Source organism: Protopterus annectens, chromosome 8.part0, assembly GCF_019279795.1.
Source record: "Protopterus annectens isolate FY-2018-M chromosome 8.part0, PAN1.0, whole genome shotgun sequence".
Lineage (NCBI taxonomy): Eukaryota > Metazoa > Chordata > Ceratodontiformes > Protopteridae > Protopterus > Protopterus annectens.
The window spans coordinates 1,233,317,839-1,233,338,491 of record NC_056741.1 but is presented as its reverse complement, the minus strand read 5'-3'; the positions used below and the strand labels follow the sequence as shown (position 1 = coordinate 1,233,338,491).

General features: G+C 38.8%; 1 protein-coding gene across 1 annotated transcript in view; it reads left to right on the top strand.

Annotated features, from left to right (window-relative positions):
* The window catches only part of LOC122809327 (haloacid dehalogenase-like hydrolase domain-containing 5), a 599,749-nt gene that overhangs the window by 30,194 nt on the left and 548,902 nt on the right, over nucleotides 1–20,653 (top strand). The gene's annotated exons all lie outside the window — the stretch shown is intronic.

Below are 20,653 nucleotides of genomic sequence, written 5' to 3'. Positions count from 1 at the left end.
TACGACTGGTCCAGGGGCAGTGACCAAAGAGTTGATGAACATAGCCATCAGCAAGTTCCCCTCCCTTGACATTGATAAATAACATTTGTTGCACTGTACTCTGTATTATTGTAACACACCAGGACCTGATAAGGAATATGAGCAAGAATTGTTTAGAAATCGTGCAAACAGATTGATATTACGTAATCTGTACTGGGACATGGAAGGGAACAGTGTAGCCAGCTGTTCATTGCCCCAGGAGTTCTTTGCACTCTATAAATCTAGTCGATTACCACATGTTAGCTTAACTAAGGACAAGAATGTAAAATGGGTAGACTTAGGAGAAAAAGTCATGAGATGGGAAAAGCAGACAGAGTTAGAACTGTCAGAACAGGGAATACAAATGCAGAAGTTGAATTGGATAACTCAGACCCACCCAGCCATGCACTTGCAGTCTAGCAAGGACAACTGATTAGCACTCCTATTAAAGGAGGAAGAGAATGCCTTACAGAATATACCAGAAACTCTTTGGTCAACAGGAAAGTCAGATGTAGGACTTATTCGTACAGCGGGACCAGTTAGTATCACACCAAAGTCAGCATTTAGACCACAGAAAAGACAATATCCCTTAAGAAAAGATGCAGAAGTAGGAATCAAACCTATTATAGCAGCTTTACTTAAGGAAGGGGTGCTGGTGGAATCTCCTGATTCACCATGTAACACACCCTTATTTCCTGTTAAGAAAGCGAATGGAGAATGGCGTATGGTCCAAGATTTGCAAGCTGTAAATTACGCAGTAATACCAAGGGCACCTACAGTGCCAGACCCACACACCCTGTTGAATGATTTAAAACCTCAACAGAAATATTTTTCTGTGGTAGATATCAGCAATGCGTTCTTTTCGATACCGATACACCCTGACAGCCAATATTGGTTTGCATTCACATTTCAGGGGAAAAGGTATACATATACGTGACTACCACAGGGATATTGTGAAAGTCCGACAATATTCTCACAAGAAATGGCAAGCAACTTGACGGGATTTACCCCACCAAGAGGCAGTCAGATTTTACTTTATGTTGATGATATCCTGCTGGCGGCCCCCACCCAGCAAGATTGCAAAGAAGATACCATAGCACTATTACAATTTTTAGCCACTGAAGGACATAAAGTAAACAAAAATAAACTGCAGCTTTGGAAAAAACAAGTTAAATACCTAGGATATGTAATATCCAAAGAGGGTAGGACATTAGATGAGGACAGAAAAATAGCTTTTTTGCAAGCACCAAAACCCACTACCAAGAAGGAAATGATGTCCTTCCTGGGTACGACTAATTTTTGCCAGAGCTGGATTCCAAACTATGCCTTGGAATCTGCACCAGTGACTAACCTGATATATAAAAAGCCTATGGCAGCACAGGATTTGTTACAATGGACACCAGAAGCAGAATCTGCTTTCTGCAAACTGAAACAGTTAATAGCGTCCTCATTAGTTTTAGGATTACCAAACTATCATAAACGTTTTTTCCAAACTGTAGATTGTAAGCAAGGTTATATGACATCAGTGTTAACACAGCAGCATGGGGACAAGCAATGCCCTATTGCTTATTATTCATCACAACTAGATCCAGTGGCACGGTCTTTACCCCACTGTGTACAAGCAGTAGTTGCAGCTGCAATGGCAATACAGGCTTCGGCCTCAGAAGTTTTGTTCCACCCTCTCACATTGAGAGTGCCTCATGCAGTCGCGATTATTTTACTGCAAGAGAAGGTAGCATATCTTTCCCCTGCTAGGCATCTTTCCTGTATGACTATATTGTTGAGCCAACCTCATATGACAATTGAACGATGCATGACTTTGAACCCTTCTACCTTGCTCCCAACCCCTGCAGATGGCACACCACACAGCTGCCTGCAGGTGATTGAGCAAAAGACACTGCCTAGAAAAGATCTCACGGATGTCCCCTTGGATGATGCCGAGGTGACATACTACGTGGATGGCTTGTGCAAAAGGGGTCCTGCAGGACAGAACCTAGTAGGATATGCAGTAGTTTCTGATACTGAAATTATAGAAGCGAAACATTTACCATGCAATTTATCTGCACAGGCAGCAGAATTGATTGCCTTGACACGAGCATGTACCTTAGCAAAGGGTAAATGTGTGACCATTTTTACTGACAGCCAGTACGCTTTTTCTACTGTACATGTTTTTGCGCAACAGTGGAAAAATCGAGGAATGATAACATCTACTGGCAAGCCAATCAATCATGCACAGTTTATTTTAGATCTTTTAGAATCTATTCAGTTACCTCAGAAAGTAGCTATTTGTAAATGCACAGCTCATACCAAGCAACAGGATAGGATTTCAAAAGGTAATGTGAGAGCTGATACAGCTGCAAAACAGGCAGCTTCAGAAGTATTTCTTTTGAATGAGGAATTACAACCCTCTGAGATTTTAGACTTAGAAATGTCAAAGACAATGCAGACACTTACTACGCAGGCTGAAAAACAAAGATGGGTAAGACGAGGAGCAATTCTCGAAAAGGGGCTGTACATCTCTAAAGAAGGGAAACCAATATTACCATCTAATTTGTTTAGATATGCAGCTTTGTTGAGCCATGGGCAATGCCATGTCTCAACAGGGTGGATGGAACAGCTGGTGAACCGAGTGTTCACGACATATGGATTCTTAAACTACTCTAAAAAATTTTGTTTAATGTGCCACGTTTGTAACAAACCTCATGCACAAGGGGCATTAAAGCCCAAGCAAGGGAGTTTCCCTACACCACCGTATCCGTTTCATACTATCTACATGGATTTCATAGAATTGAACAAATGTGAAAATAAGAAGTATTGTCTTGTCATTATAGATATGTTTTCCAGATGGGTGGAAGCCTTTCCGACTAGAAATCCAGATGCGGCTACCGTAGCAAAAATCCTCGTTAAAGAAATCATCCCTAGATTCGGCATTCCGGAAAGGATCTACAGTGACAACAGTACACACTTTGTAAACCAAACCATACAGCAGTTAAGTAAACATTTTGGTATTTCTTTAAAAAATCATTGTGCATATCATCCGCAATCTGCAGGGTTAGTTGAGAGGCATAATGGGATTTTAAAGAGTACGCTAAGAAAGTTAATAGCAGAAACAAAGAGAAATTGGGTGTACTGTCTGCCCCTGGCACTGTTGAGCATGAGAACTGTTCTGAATGCAAAAGGATTGACTCCTTTTGAAAAAACTATTTGGAAGGGCTTATTATATACCTCAGTGGAAACCTCTCATGCCCACAGACCAGGAAGCGGACTGTACACTAGCAGAGTATATGAGAAGTTTGTTGAATTCTAAACATCTGTTGCAGTCAAATTCTGTTTCAGATAAAGAACAAACCAGACCATCAGAAGTGGCAGTGGCTCCAGGAACCTGGATCTGGGTGAAGCCAATAAAAAAGAAGAATTGGACGTCACCAAAGTGGGAAGGTCCATATCAAGTGCTTCTGTCGACACCCACTGCAGACAAGATCACAGAGCGTGCCTCGTGGATTCACCTGATGCACTGCAAACTAGTTAAGAACTTTGAACTGGACAAAATCTTGTCACATGTCAGGAGCAAAAATGATAGAATCCAGAAAAAAACAGGAATGCAGGACAACCATTTCCTCAGAAGTATTGCATAATCATCCTGTTAACTGTACTAGTGACAATAATCTTTTTGTTGTGACCATTCCTTTTTCCAGCCACACAAACTGAACTAAATAAACGTGAAGCATTACTCATAGATTGGCACCCAAACTTCAACACTTACCAGGCAAATAAATATGTGTATGCTGAGACTTTCAATGTTTCGAATTGCTGGATTTGCACAGCTTTGCCAACAGCATACGGGGGGGGGGGTTATTAATGACTACAGTCCCCCTAGGGGTCAACGAGATCTGGGAAAATTTGATTTATGATACCTCAACCATTACATCACAAGATAAAATAGCATTGCACTTGTCTATTCCACAAAAGGGAACTGTGTGTTTTTATAAAAATGATACTGTTCAGGTGGGTTGGAGCAATTGCAATGTGACTGTTCCTTATAAATGTTACACTAAAGCTAACAATGCAAGTTCTTATTGTACTACAAACTATGATTCATTTCTTGAATTGATGCACAAAACAATTGATGAAGTAAAACATAATTCTGTTCTCTATAAACAACTGTCTATAATTGATAGAAAAATGTTTCATGCAGAGCGAGTGTATATTCATAGCAAAGTTACTACTAAAGTAGAGGACTGTTATTTTGTATGTGGCAGAAAGGCATACAAGTGGTTACCTGAGAATTGGTCCAGCAGTTGTTTTTTGGGCTACCTGGTTCTGGCCATACGACACACTGCAGTTTTACCTCGAGGGAAAATTCGGAATGTCTGAGAAGTCGTCAAGAAACCTGTAAATCCAGCGGGGCAAATCAATGAGCGTTGGAAAAACCATCATTCTATATGCAATGGACTGACACACATGGACTTGAGTGATAGTGTTATATCATGGGCAGGCATATTACCAGCATATGGAGCAGTGAAATCGATCTGGGAGCTGAGAAAACTGTCTAAAGTTCTCGAAGTAATGAGTAATGCAACTTTTTCCGCTCTCTAATTGGTGACAGATGAACTGAATGCCATGAGAACTGTAGTGCTTCAAAACCGCATGGCTCTCAACTTCATCCTAGTGGCGAGAGGCGGTACTTGCGCTTTAATCCAGGAGGAGTGCTGTTCGTATATTCCTGGCCATAAACACGAGATAGACAATCATCTTGAGATAATTCAGCAAGTGTCGGCCATGACCAAACCAGGACCAAACCCACTGACGGACTTTTTCCAGAAATGGTTTGGGGGTGGGGTACTATCCTAATGAACATCCTGATTGCCATTTGTGTAGGAATGATCCTACTGGGAGTATGTGTTTGCTGTGGCATCCCCTGCATGAAAAGACTGATTAAAAACTTTATACATACATACACACATAAAAATGCTATTTAACCTTAGCCTTACTTCGGGATATGTACCTGAACACTGGCGTACAGCAACAGTGGTCCCACTCCACAAGGGGGGTGCCTCTACAGACCCTGGAAACTACCGCCCCATAAGCTTAACTAGCCTGGTCTGCAAAGCTATGGAAAGAATCATTATGGAACTCATAAACAGAGACATAGGGGACCTACAGACACTTGACCCCACCCAGTTCGGCTTTGTAAAGGGCAGATCCTGCCTTTTAAACCTGGTTGACTTTTCAAAACAGTCACTAGAGCCATTGATGAGGGCAAAGCAGTCCATACAGCATACCTGGACTTGGCTAAGGCCTTCACACAATACCCCACTCAGGCATCATAGATAAGCTAAACAGCTTAAAAGTAAACCCTTATGTCACTAGATGGGTTGCAAACTGGCTAAAGGACAGAACCCATAAAGTTAAAATTGCTGGAGCAATGTCAGACTCAAAGCCAGTCACAAGTGGTGTCCCACAGGGATCTGTCCTGGGACCCCTCTTGTTCGGCATTTATTTCTCAGATGTTAAAGCAAACATGGGAGGGCTGTGGCTGACAAAGTTCGCAGATGACTGCAAACTAGGCGCCATAGTCGATACACCAGCAGACACACACATCCTACAAAAAGGCCTCACTGAAACGGACAACTGGTGCCGTAGTCACAGCCTTAAACTAAATGCCAAAAAATGTATAGTCATCCCTTTTGGAAAAAACAAAGTACCCACAAATTATCACATAGACAGCAACCCACTGAGTACGGAAAAAGTAATCAGAGAGCTAGGGACCCAAGTAGACAGCGACCTCTCATTTGACACCCACGTTGCCAAAGTGGTTAGAAAAACATTCTACCTTGCTCACCTCATCATGAAGGGATTCACATCCAGATCCAAGGATGTCATTGTACCCCTATATTCCTCCCTCATCAGACCCATGATTGAGTACAATGCCCCATTTGGTATGTACCTCACCCGGCATTTGCAACAGCTGGAGAGACCACAAAAGTACCTCACCAAAAGGATCAAGGGTCTCCAACATATATCTTATTCTGCCAGACTAAAGAAACTTCAGCTCTGTTCAGTAGCATACCGCCTGCTCAGAGGTGATCTCTGCCTGACGTACAAGGCCATGTCCAATCAGGATCTGATGGACATGCTCCACCTCAAAAAATCCAAATCCATCAGGACCACGAGAGCTAAAGACTTAAACCTTGGCACAAGTATGAATAGGACATGCTGGAGGGATAGATTCATAACCCAGAGGCTTCCCATGCTTTGGAACAGGATCCCAGTTCGTATTAGGCAGAGCCCCTCACTGACTCTCTTCAAGAGAAATCTTGATGAGTGGATGGGAGATCGTAAGTTTACCCCAGGGGTCACATCTGTCTCACTGCTAGACAGGGGCACAGTAAACTAATTCTATTATATAAGGGGACCTTCATTGTGTCACTACTAGACAGAGGCACAGTATTCTAGATTTATTCTGTACATTTTTGTACCATTTCATGGGGTGGCAAAAGCCACATCATTATGGCTAGGCTTACAAATGCCCCAGGGCAGATAGCCTAGTACTGTACTATGAAACTACTATGAAACTATAGACATGTCAGCTTCTGAAACCTTATATCAAAGTACTGAGTTTGAAGAACTGTTAAAAGATTGAAAATGCTTTCATAAGTTTGAATTGAATGACTCTCTTAACTGCAAATCCTAAGTGGGAAGAGGTTGGGAGAAGAAAAAACTGTTTATGCTTATTTTGAAAGTAGAATAAAAGTATTAAAAGGGGGGAAATGTCAGAAAAATATGTATTAGTGTATGTATTAGTAATATGCTTAGTGCATTTAAGGCTTGAAAAGGGTTAACACATTTATTCTATTTCACACTGTATAAAATCTGTACAAATTGCAGAAGCTTTCTAACCTTGTATTGTCATGAAATATGTGCAGCTATAATCTTTGCTTATGCTTTGGAAATTTACAGGGAAGCAGATAATTTCTGCTTGTGCCAGGAAAATAATGAATAGATGTATCACTTGTATTAATGTTATGAGACTTAGACAAGGAGTTCCGCTTGTGCTGTGAGAAAATACACAGCTGCAGAAGCTATAGATAATCAGAACAAAGACTGCTTGAAAATATGAACTACAATCAGCATTTGCTTGTGCCTAAGCTAGAAAAGTACCTTGAAATGTAACACATGTATTAGAACTACACAATAGAAGCTTGTAACGGGCTAGAGCCCACCAAGGCCAGGTTGCTTTTCTCAAAATGTTTTTCATAAATCCAGTCAGGTCAGCAGAAAATCTGAGTAACATCTGCTGTAGAACAATACTGAAAGTTGTGTTTGATTACGTCAACCATAGAAGGCAATGTCTTGTAGAACAGTATAAGAATAGCCTACTTCCTGTTAGTAGTTAGGCAAAATCCTGTATTTGCATATTTTTGTCTCCTTGCAGCAAGTTATTAAATGTGCCTTATCTGAACCTTACGTGTATTGGTCTTTGAAGTTTTTTTCCTTTGACAGTATGGCTATGGGTTGAAAGTTTGTAAGTTTAGTGGAGTTGCCTTCTTTGTGAAAGGGGATGATATAGGACTTTTTCCAGATACTGGGTACTTTGGACTCAGATATGGATTGGTTGATCGGGATACTGATAGGGTATGCTACAGAGTCAGCAATAGATGGGAGGTTGTCAGCAGAGGTAGAGCAGGGTTTGAATTTGTGTTGTAATTTTTTTATGAAGCTTGTAGATTTTGGTTAAAGGGTGAAACTCTGATGTTTCTCAGGAGGTGGTTCTGTGCAGTGGTGGTAAGGAGGGTGAGAAGGGCCTTGGTCAGGTGATTGGTGAGTATTGGGGGCAGATAAAGAGGTACAGTGATAGGTTTTGAAGGTTTTACTGGTAAGATCGGTTATTGATTTTATAAAGTGGATGTTGACATCTTCAGCAATTTGGAAGGGAGGGGCATTTAGTGAGATCTTGGTTTCCTTTTTTGTTCTGGGATGGAATAGAGTTGTGATAGTCGACCTCAATTTTTTTGGATTCGTTTTTTGCTTCTGTTGTAACTGACTGTAATATAGTTGTTTGTCTTTGGTAGCTAGTTTTTTTAGCTGGATTATGTAGCTGCTTAAAAGTGATTAGGTCTTGTTCTTTGTTACTGTGTTTCCACAAGGCCCAGACTGCCTCCCTTTTTTCATTAGGTTTTTACATTTCTTAGTTAGCCAGTGCATGGGATTGTTTCTGATTCTTTTGGTTTGAAGTGGGGCTAGAGTATGTAGTAGTTGTAGGAAGCAGTTATTAAAGTAGTGTACTGCCTCCTCTAGTGGCAATACCTTTAGTGGAGACCAGTGTATTTCCCATAGTAGGTAATTAAACCTGTCATTAGAGAAGTTAGAGAGATTACAAACTTGTTTTAGGGAGTGAGTTTTTGGAGGGTGGGTGTTGAATTGAGTGGCAAAGGCTGGTAGGTGGCCACTGAGGGTGCATGGGTATGTACCAGCATTGGGAAAGTTAGCTGAGTGTGATACCAGGATCCAGTCTCAGGTTGAATGTTGAGTGTATTGTTTATTGTACCTAACAGGGCTGGAGATTAGTTGAGAAAAAAACATATAGATTGATGCTGTTAGTGGGTAAATGGGTCGTAATAGTTTGAGATGAATAAAACAAAATCCACGTCAGCAGAACCAGCAGCAAAGAGTCCAATATTAAGTGTTTTATTAACATCCACTTTTCGTTCAAGAAAACTGAACTTCTTCAGACAAACATCAAATAGTAACAAATGTAAAAAAACTCCTTAAATACACAATTAACAACACATGGTACATTTGAATGGACCAACCAACTGGTTAAAACCCGCTGACATCAATGTGTGGGAAAAAGCTGATCTCAAAGCTTCTTAAAGTGCTACTGCATACAAAAGTCAGATCTTTACAAATTGTGTTTTAAAATCAAACAACTGACCAAAATGAAATGAAAAAATATCAATGAAAATGTGTCTAAACATAAAATGTTTAAAACCAAGAAAAATGAAACATAATAAATGGAACCGATTTAATAAGGAAAAATAAGAAGTAAAACATAAAAAATAAGTCATAAATGAAGCATAAAAATAAAAAATAATAATAAAATTACCTCTGCATACTTCTGAGTTTCAAAATGCAAGATAAACTTACTCTGTCATTAAGACCTGGAGGTCTATATGAACAGAGTTTCAGCTGCCAAATCACTTCTAGGCACTCTAATAATAGTTGGAAAGGACCCCCCCTGATGTCAAAGGGAACCTGTCCTAACACCCTAAAAGTAAAACTGTGCTGAGGGTAGTCATTAACATGTTTCGCCAAAGCATTTTCACACTTGTTTTTCCTAATACAATATAAATGCTCATAAATTCTTTCATTAAAACCTCTGTCAGTCTTGCCCACATAAAACGATGGGCAAGACTGGCAGCAAGCCAAATAAACAACCGATCGAGATTTACAGTTGAATCTACCTACAGTGGAGAAAGAAGACCCAGCAATTTTGAATCTCGAACCAGTGGCAATGTGCCTGCACATGTTGCAACTCTCACATTTGAAAGTGCCCTGTACTCTAACACGAGTGTCCTTTTTTGTTTCTAGTATCCATTTGAGGTTATCACCCCTCCTGTATATGAAACTAGGCAAAGTACCAAACCTGGCTTGTAAGGCATCGTCACACCTAACAGGGTCGTAATAGTTTGCCAGTCTATGTTAGTGTCTCCTAAAATGATGCTTTCATGTTGAAGTGTTTGGGTAGTCCATAAGAGTATGTCTTCTAGAATGGGGGTGTTATTACCTGGGGGATGTAGAGAGCAATTATGCAGATTTTCTTGTATTGTTAAGGTTTAGGAAGGATATTAGAAGGTCTGCTGAGGAGAAGGTAGGGGTATCATTTGTGCATGGTGTAATATTAAGGTTGTCTGAGTAGAGTAATACTAAGCCTCTACCTTTCCTTTTGGTTCTGTCAGACCTGGGAAAACTGTAGTCGTGAGGTAAGAATTCAGAGTCTGATATATTAGGCTTTAGCCAGCTTTCAGTGAGGGCTAGTATGTTGGACGTATACTGATCTATCCAGGCCTGTAGGGGGATATTTTGTTGCCTATACTTCTGATGCTGAGGGTCATAAAGGTTAAATTTCTGTGGTGAGATTTATAGGGATAATTGGTGGTGGGGCCAGGTTTGGGTGCATGTGACTGCAGTGTGGTAGTAGAGAGATTAAGTAGGAGTATATTTTGTTTTGTTTTTTTTTTTTTGGAAGGGGTGGCTGAAAGTGGTGTGTTTTGTGTAGAGTCAAGGAGTTTTGGGATTAAGTAATACAGTAAATTGTATGGAAACAGCTGAGAGGAGATATTCTGTGAGTTATATGAGTTATAATTTTGTATTTGATGAATGGAAAAATGGATATGAGTAGGGGTAACTAATTCTTGTGGTAAGTTGTGGAAGTGATGTTGTGTGTGTATTATTAAAATGGGGGTTATTGTGGCTAAGAGTATTTTAGTGGGGTAACAGTACACATTTGGTAAGTGGTATGGAGTGTGTCACAGTGTGATGAAAAAGGGAGGAGTAGGTAGGATAATATTATGTGGGGGTGGGGAGAGACTTGTATGGTTGTTTGTGGTACTGATTGGTGTATTGGGAGTATGTAGTGAGGTTGTGAGTGGAAGGAATATGTTAGTGTGATGTGTGTGTGAGTATAAGTGTAGGAGTAGTGGGAGTGGGTGAGATTTGGGGGTAGAGTAGGGGAGCAGAGTGAGCCCAAGTATAGCAGGCTGAATCAACTGGACTAAAGGCAGACTGTAAAAACAATCTGTGAAGCTGTGAGTAGCAGCAATGTGAGGCTACTGTTTATGCTTAAATTTACAGTGAAATAACATAAATAGTTGGGGTTAATGACTGTAGAGATGCAGTAAGCTGGGTAGGGAGAAGCCAAAAGTAACCAGGAGAAGTAAAATAAGGTAGTTAGATTCACTGGTGTGATAGGATTCAATATCAGAGTGAAAATAGGTAGGCCAGAGAACTGGGGGGGTGGAAGGGTAGCAGGATTAAAGGGTCGGTGATGTGTTTGCAGCTTTACAGTTGCAGTATCAATGCAGGTCAAAGTGAATAACGTGAACATACACTTAAGACTGCAGAAATTGTAGCGGACAGTAGTGAGATTAGGTATGGAGGCTTGTTTCCTTCTAGCTACGTTGAGGTATGTTCTGTGCTGATGATATCACTGCAATTGTAACCTAAGAAGGGGAAGAATAAAAGGCAGTTAGATGCAGTAAGGTATGTGTCATGTGAGGTTACAGAGAAGGACCAAAGAGAGATAGTGACAGCGAAAACTACTGCAGGAGAGAGGAAGAGCAGACTGTAGTTAGAAAGAGAAGAAGGCTGTTAGGAGTACAGAAGGAGCTTATTTGAATGTGGAGTGGTGTAGATGATGATAGCGAAACAATAAGGTGCAAATAAAACCAAACAGTAAAATACTGTTGGTATCAAACACATATTACTTCCAGTTCTAAGAAGCAGTGATAGTATAATCCAGCACTATTCCCTACTAGATATTCAGTTTGATAATCACATGTATTCTACAAAACCAGAAAGGAACATTACAGTGTTGTGGAACATTTTGAGACAGTTTCAGATCTTTTCAGGATACAAAATTAATGAAGCTAAAACAAAGGCAATAGCATTATGTATCTAGAGACAAATTTGTTCAGCAATATCTCTATTTATGGGGACATGATAAAATGAAGTATTTAGGAGTATGGCTTAAAAATGATGCCAGTGTTGCAGCTAAAGATATGTGCAAAGAGATGAAACAAAAGATAATACAAAAACTGTGAAAATGGAAGCTCTGTTATATGGATATCGATAGTAAGATATACAAGCAGTTAAAATGTTTTTAGTTCCTTTATTCTTATACACAGGTCAGGCATATTTTTATCAACCAGAAGAGAAGTTGTCAATAGCAATTGATAAAGAGCTGAAAGATTTTATCTGGGAAGGGAAGATGGCAAGATTCAAATGGGATAAGCTTAATCTTCCAATAGAACAAGGCGGACTGGGATTACCCGATTTGAAGGGGTGTTTAAGAGTTACACAGTTAAGGCTCCTATATATATAGCACACACAGAAAACTATAATTCAAAGTGTAAAGGGAAGATGATGAAATAGGGGGGAAGCTCAAGAAACAAGGAGAGACTGGGATTTTGGATGCAGACCTTTAAGGAGAATAACAATAATCATACACAATGTTATATTCATAAAGTAGCAGAAAGAATTCTAAGAACTAAGCCAGCACGGGAATGGACAAAGGAGATTCTGATGATAGGGACGCCTAAAATTAGGGATGCAGACAATATGCAAGAGGGGAATGGAATTTGTTGGAGAAAACTGGCAAAGGAACCAAGGTATTGGAAGCAAATAACTAGAGAGAGAAAGGTAATAGAATGGGAAGACGCAAATAACTTATTTGGACTGCAGGTTAGAGATTGCCTTCCCTATGAAGGATTGATATCAATGTATAGACAAAGAGAAAGAAATAAGGGGGTCCTAAACTAAAGACCATCACTGGTAGAGTTTTTAGTGGAATCTAGAACAGAAGTTGCTGTGAAGAAAGGAATAATTAGTAGAGCATATAAAATATTGCATGATGACTATAAGAATTAATCAGAGGAGGTTAGAAAGGATTGGGAAGAGAGACTGGATAGGCAATTCACAAAGAAACAATGGGGATATATGTATGTCTCCCAAATATGCAATAAAGTCTAGAAGATTTAGGATTTTTGCTTGGAAATGTTTACATAGATATTTTTATACCCTAAACTCCAGAGAATTTTTCCTCAGGTAGATAGCAGATGTAGGAGGTATGATGGGGAAGAAAGAGGTAATTGAGAACATATTTTCCAGGAGTGCGGTAAGCTGGCAGACTTTAAGGATTCCATGTGGGTTGCACTGTCAGAAATGCTGGGTGGACAGATTTTTGTGATGAGGGAGATGATTTTTCTAAGCTATTTACAGAATTGGAATTGCCTAGACATGGTAAGGCCTTGCTGTCTCTAATTATGTTGGCTGCCAAAAAAGAAATTACTAGAAAATCAAAATCAAAATCTAAACCAGCTATATTAGAAGTAGTGAATATAGTAACAAAGATAAAACAACTGGAAATGAGATCTTTAGAAAAAGGTAGAAGCAAACTACATAGGAAAAATGGAAATTGTGGGAACAATACATACATAGGAACAATGAGGTTTAAAAAAAAGGCAGGGAAATAAATGAGCTATGTAATATCTTACTGAAAACGATTGGATAGATTATAAGTGCTACATAATGTTTGCAGCTGGGAGTGTGTCAGTATGGTTTGTGATGCAAATGCTTGCAACTAGGATTGTGTTGGTGTGGTTTGTTTTCATTTATATAAATGTATGATTGCTTATGTCGTAAGTGATTGTTAAATAAAGTTGTTTCTTGTTTAAAAAATGGGGCAGAAATTGAATATGTGATGTTGCTTAGGTTATGTGATATATAGAAATATATATGAATCATAATATTTGTTAATTTTGATTTGTTAGTACAGTTTGATTACATTTACATAAATATATATGTACCTATGTCTCAAGTGATAATTCAATAAAGGAATTAAAAAAAGTCTAGAAGATTTAGGATCTTTGCCTGAAGTGTTTACATAGGTATTTTTTTACCGCAAGTAGACCCCAAGTAATTGAAGTTTCAAGTAGACAGCAAATATTGAAGGCGTGATGGGGATAAAGAGGTAACTGGGAACACATTTTCTGGTAGTGTAATGAACTGACAGACTTTAAAGATTCCCTGAAGACTGCTGTGTCAGAGATACTAGGTGAGCAAATTGGCGTAACTAAGGAAATTCTTTTTTTGAGCTATGCTACAGAATTGGAATTTCCTAGATATAGTAAGGCCTTGCTGAGACTAATTATGGTGACTGCCAAAAATGCAGTTACTAGAAAATGAAAATCAAAGTCTAAGCCAACATTACTAGAAGTAGTGAAGATAGTAGATAAAATAACTGGAATTGTGATCTTTAGAAAAGGGGAGGAGCAGATTACATAGGAAAAAATGTAAATTGTGGGATCAATACATGCAGAGGAGGAACAAGGTTTAAAAGAAGGCAGGATTTGAATGAGCTGTGTAATGTTTCACTGGCAATGACTGGATATATTATAAGTAGTGTATAATGTTTGCAGCAGAGACTGTGTCAGAATGGTTTATTGTCATTTATATAAATGTAAGATTGCCTATGTTATACATGATAATTTAATAAAGATGTTTCTTGTTAAAAAATGTCAAACTTGTCTCCTCTTTATTTCTAGACTTGTCTAAAGCTGTCGACACAGTTTTTCACAGCAAGCTTCTACTTCAAATGTCATTAGGTCTCTCTCAGCACACCCTTCTGTGGTTCAAAAGCTACCTGTCCAATAGGTATCAGTCAGTAAAATGGCACTCCACCCTCTCTCCATACCCCCGGTCATCATCAGTGTACCACAAGGCTCTATCCTTGGTTCCCACCTCTTTAATATTCTCAGCAATACCCTTCACACATCCACACAACAGGCCTCCCTGATACAGTATACAAATGACTCCACACTCATTTGCACATCTGACAATGTGGCACACCTCCAAAAAAAATTATCAGGAGACTTTAACAGCAACTGAAACATCACTTTGTAACTCACAACTCATGCTCACCTCTTACAAAAAAAAAAAAAAAAAAAAAAAAAAAAACTACAACCTTTTTCCCAAAATCCCTCTCCCATTAAAAACACATTTTAAAGTCCTCCCTCTTGATAATACAACCATTAAAGTCACTTCTCATACAAATTATTAGGGACGATAGTGGATAATAATCTTAAATTCAACCCGCATATACAAAAGTACATAAGAAAAACTCATCAAAAACTCTGGATGATTTATTGAGCCAAAAACTTTCTCACCAGCACAATTAAAGCTACACTTGCCACTATTTACCTCCGTTCCCCGTTCCCTTACGGTGCTGCCATCCTTAGTAACCTTCAGGCATCACAAAAATCAAAACTTGAACAATGCTATAGCAAAGTTGTTAAATTTGCAGCGAATACCCCTCTCAGAACCCACAACTGTATTGCACTAAAAAGCCTAAACTGGTTAGAACTACTCTATCAGCTAACATGTACACAGTTTCTTATCACCTGTAAAATTATTCAGAACCCACTTTCTTGACCAGCATTAAATAAAATTTCTACACAACTCTGTTTCTAGTTGGTCATTTCAATCCCGTGACTAAAAAATCCCATTTGTCCACAAACCTATCAAATCTGCTTGCATTGTCTGTACTCATGCCATGTTGTTAAGGCTTGGAAAGCCTTATCTCTATCCATCAGGTCTATACCCTCTCGCTCATCCTTCAAAACCATTCTGTAAGACTTCCTAGCCAAAATCTGACTCTGTTCTTGCTCAACCCCACAATAAACTATATCCCTAAATATGAATAATACCTATTCATACCTTACACATCCTTACTATACCTTCTTCACTCATGGGTTCATGCCAGGTTAACAACCACCAGGGTCTTTGCATGCCTAACTGTGCAAACCAACCCAGTTTTGTCCCAGAGTTCCATGGACACCTATATGGTGGGGTAGGTTAGCAAAGATGTAGCTAAGGTTTATGTGTGGGGGTATGTTACTTGGGGGATTAATTTACTTACTGTTGACCTCTGTCCATCAGAGACATGGGATGCAGGCTGGGGTTGATTTTGTGATTTCCTATCCAATGACACTCACTTCCTTACTTCAATCAGTTTCTCTCTGCTGACTAAATATGCCATAACTCCATGTTTCTCTTATTTCATATTGCAATTCTTGTTTTTATTATACTAACTTACCTTTAATTTCTCTGTAAACCCATTAAAACATCTTTAAATATTAAATCATTGTCATGTAAGTTGTATCTATTCTTAACCAGTATTTTCATATTATGCATAATTTGGTATAATTATTTAAACTGCAAATGTTTTGCATTAATTTTGAGGGCTGTAAAATTATTGTTCTTAAAATGTTTTTGTAATACTTTGCAGGCCTCCTCTGAAAATGGTCACTTAACCAGTCAGACATTCCTGGTAATTAATTGTCAGTAAATTAATTAATTAATGGAATTAATTACAATGTTGTCATTCTAAAAGACAGCTGAGCTTATACGTAAATCAGTCTGACTGTTAGGCTAACTGATAACTTGTAGCATTACATTTCTACAGTGCCACCATTTTGAAAAGGTAGTTTACACTCTGTGCTGATCTTAAACATTTTATTTATTTATTTATTTTACATTTGTTAACCGGGCTAGTCCACCTGGATACATGTCCATTTTCAGTGGAGGCCCGGGGAGAAAAGCTCCAAGTTCAAAGACATTCTATAATACATATTAAAATATACAGAACAGAAACATCTAATACAAAAAATTAGTACATGACATTAAAATAGAGTTAATCATCTTCAGTATAATAAAATTTACAAAAAGCACTGAAAGAAGATGAATAGAAGTGTTCAGCGTGATAAGTAGTACTCAGGAGAGACAGTGTTAGGAAATGAGAAAGATAGGTTAGTTTAGAAAATAGTCCCATGACTAGTTCTGAATAAGAATTTTATGTTTCGATGGTAACAGATAGTTTAAAAACACCAGTTAGTCAGGGTTGGTACAAGAGCATAACCAGTGTTACATAAGACAATATAAGTAGTAAGGTAGCAAAATTATAAACAATTATACACGCAATATTTTTTGTTTGTGCGAAATGTTTGAGTTTTGTTAGGCCACTTGGTTACAGTAGATTGCAAATTACTGCAATATTTTATTTCCATTCATTCTTAACTAGCAAAAAAAAAATCCACTAGATTTTAAGCTATGGCAGAATTAAAGCATATAAGAATATTTGTCAGCATGTTGGTAGTATGCTAACAAAATTATACATAAGCATATTTGTCACATTCTTGGTGCTAGTGTGTGTTTTATGTCCTGTTTATATCTGAAGTTGTACTTAATATACTTTGCATGTATTTATTCAGAAATTTTAAATAAGAGTTACCAGTGTCTGAAGTGATTGCATCAGCTTTAGAACTCTACCTCCAAACTCAGCCATTTTGTATTCTTTTTCTATGGAGTCTTTAAATAATTATGCAATAGATGACTTACTACAGCATACATTTCCTTTTACACTTACAGACTGCATGACTTATTTTAAAATGTGCAGATGAAATACAGCAGAACCTGTCTTTGTGCCTGTGTAGGGGCTGCTGCGGTGACTGTGGTACCTGGTTTAAGAGTCTCATCCTCCCCAAAAAAGCATTCCACTGGGGCCAGAATGCCTATTCAGACTTCTTGGGCACATGAGCTACTATTCACAGGTCATGTCAAACAATTATAGTAACATATCTAAGTACATATTTTAAAGGAGATACCACTTAGGAGGCTTAAGGGATAAAGCCGCAGGCCCACTCTAGTCCCTGCTGAGGGATGGAATGGGACTGAAAGGTCCAACTGTCTTCTGCTACATCATTTACATATCATTCCACAAATTCATGTTTTTATAATGCTTTTTGCCTCTGTACTTGCAACCCATCAAGCCTTCCATTACTAGAATTGAGCCCATGTATTCCCCAGTACTGGGTATCCCCAGAAAAAAGTCAAGAGCTGACCAGAAAGGCCATCATCCAGGCAGCCATAGAAGTGGTTTGTATCCCTGGCAGCATGTCAGCAATTAAGGCATTTCTGTCATGGCCATAACTCTACTCTTCATATCTAACATGAGCACCCACATCGCCTCCCTGTAAGTGTGCTTCTATCACTGGCTTGGTGTGGCCAAGCCCATATCCATAGTTATGGTTCTTTCAGTGCTGTGCAAGACTTCACTTGTAAAGTGGCAACTAGTCAAATGAAATCATCATTCCTGGCCGCACAGATGGATTAGCAAGTACTAAAGAATAACTCCTGTCTTTCCCAACCCAGCTTTTCCAACATCTAAACTGCAATTTAAACTTGGGTCATCTGGGACACAGCCTTCATCTTCAACATCATTATGATGTCTGTAAATAAGCACTAAATAAATGTAAAAACAAAACAGTAAACAATAAAGGAGTATAAAATTAATATGATAAAATAACATCGAACAAATATAAAATTGATTAAAAATAGCACGTATGATGACACCCATGATGACAAAATAAAGAACTCTTTAGATGTAGGCTAAATCAAAAATAAAGGTGTTCAATGAGCATTTAGAAAAATATAGTACTGGGAGCTTCCTCATCTAACCTTGGTAAACAAAGGCTTGAATCCCAGAATACTTTAGACTAAAGAAAGATTAGCAGTTTCTGTTCTCTCTTTTCATGTGGCATTTTAAATTATGATTACAAATCAATAAAGGTAGAGGCAGATGTAGTGCTAGCATGAGGTTAAGCACAGGGGCCATGTCAGCCAATACCAGGACAAAAGATCCCTCGGACAAGAGGGGCACGAGTTGAGTAGGGCAAGAAAAACTAAGGTGGGAAATATCCTTTGTGGGAATAGCCAATGGTAAAGATTCAAAGAGATTCAAAGATTTAAAAGAAACTTTATTGTCATTTAGGAAACACAAGTGCTACCTAAACTAAATTTTAAGTGTCAGCTCTTTTACAGGAAAAAATAACAAACACAAAAAGACAAGATATGATAGGTATTAAAGAGTAAACAATATATATAGTACCGAAGTAAATGTCTAGGTAGCTGAAGCACATGCTTGTACACTATTTGTGTACACTGGACAACACTGACTATTAGATGATTAACACATGAAACGAAAAGTATACTATTCACAGATGTGAGATTGAGTGATACTGCACATAAGGAAGAGATTGGAATTGCACTTGAATGAGACTATATTAATTTTAGTATGCAATAAATAGAATTACTGTATATATAAAAAATGGAAAAGAATGAGAGCGTAACAATCTATTATAGTTTTGATACATCCAGATTTATGTCTGCATTGAGTCTTATTGCAGTTGGATAAAAACTGTTCATGAATTTACAGGTCCTGCAGCGGATACTCTGTAACCTTCTACCAGATGCAAGTTTACTGAACCAACCATATGCTAGATGAGAAGTGTCACTCAGTATTTTGCAGGACCTCTTTTTATATCTCATTTCAAAGAGCTCCTGTAAGGTAGGAAGACTAGTGCCCATGATCTTTTCTGATGTTCTTATTATTCTTTGCAGCTTCTTCCTTTCAGCCATTTTGCTGTTATTGAATCATACAGTGCAGCTGCTGGAGATAATGCTCTCGACTGCTCCTCTGTAGAAGGTATTTAGAGCATTCATAGAGAGCTTTGCTTTTCTAAGCCTTCTTAGGAAGTGTAGTCACTGGTGCACTTTTTTAATTAGGTGGCCTATGTTTGTACTCCAAGAAAGATCCTCTGATATATGTACCTGCAGAAACTTTGTAGTTTGGACTCTCTCCATTTCATCATTGATCTTGAGGGGCAGGTGCATGTTTTATTGACATTCAGGTCCAAGTTGTTGTTATTGCACCATTCAGTCAAGGAACTGACCTCATTGCTATACCCACTCTTGTCATCACCACTTATGAGTCCCACCACTGTGGTGTCGTCTGCGAATTTATTTATTTAACATTTGTTTACCAGGAAAGTCCGACTTGGAACAAAGCCAATTTTCAGCAGAGGCCCAGGAAGAAATGCTCCAGATGCATGTCTTTGTAACATGGGAGGAAACCGGATCACCTGGAGGAAACCCACATGAACGCAGGGAGGACATGCAGACCCCTCACAGAAGGCACCCCAGGCAAGAATCAAACCAGAGATCCTCTTGCTGTGAGGTGACAATCCTACCGCTGCACCACTGCGTTGTCAGTTATGTGGTTGTTGCTAGCTTTCACAGAGCAGTCATGGGTAAGGATTGTGAACAGTAGAGGACTCAGCACACAACCCTGGGGTACTCTGATGTTGATTGTAATATTCCCTGAAGTGTTGTTACCAACACAGGTCCTTCATGGTCTTCAAGTCAGGAAATCAAGGATCCAGTTGCACAGCCCTTTATTTATGCCAGGGTTGATTAGCTTTTCTATAAGTTGCACTGGAATCACTGTATTGAATGCCGAACTGAAATCTATGAACAACTGGATGGCATAGTTGTTTTTTCTCCTCAAGATGTTCCAATGTGAGCTGAAGTGCCACTGAAATCGCATCAGCAGTTGATCTGTTTGGCCAGTAGGGAAATTGCAGCAGGTTAAAGGATTGTGGTAGTACCGTAGTCAAATGCCTTTTAACCAGTCTTTTGAAGCATTTCATTCCATGTGATGTAAAGGCCATCAGTCTGTAATCATTTAGGCAGGTGAGGTTGGCTTTTTTGGGCAGAGGGATTATGTTGGTAACTTTGAAGCATGCTGGTACATTTTCATGGACAAATGAGGTATTAATAATGTTCGTCAGGACTATGCTGAGTTGGTCTGCATAAACTTTCAATACTTTCCCCAGAATGTTATCAGTGGCAGCAGCTTTCCTAGGGTTCACTTTCCTCATTTGGTTCATTACATCCACAGCAATGAACCTGAGTATGTGTTTATTGCAGGTTACTCAGAAAGTGACCTCTTGAAATTGAA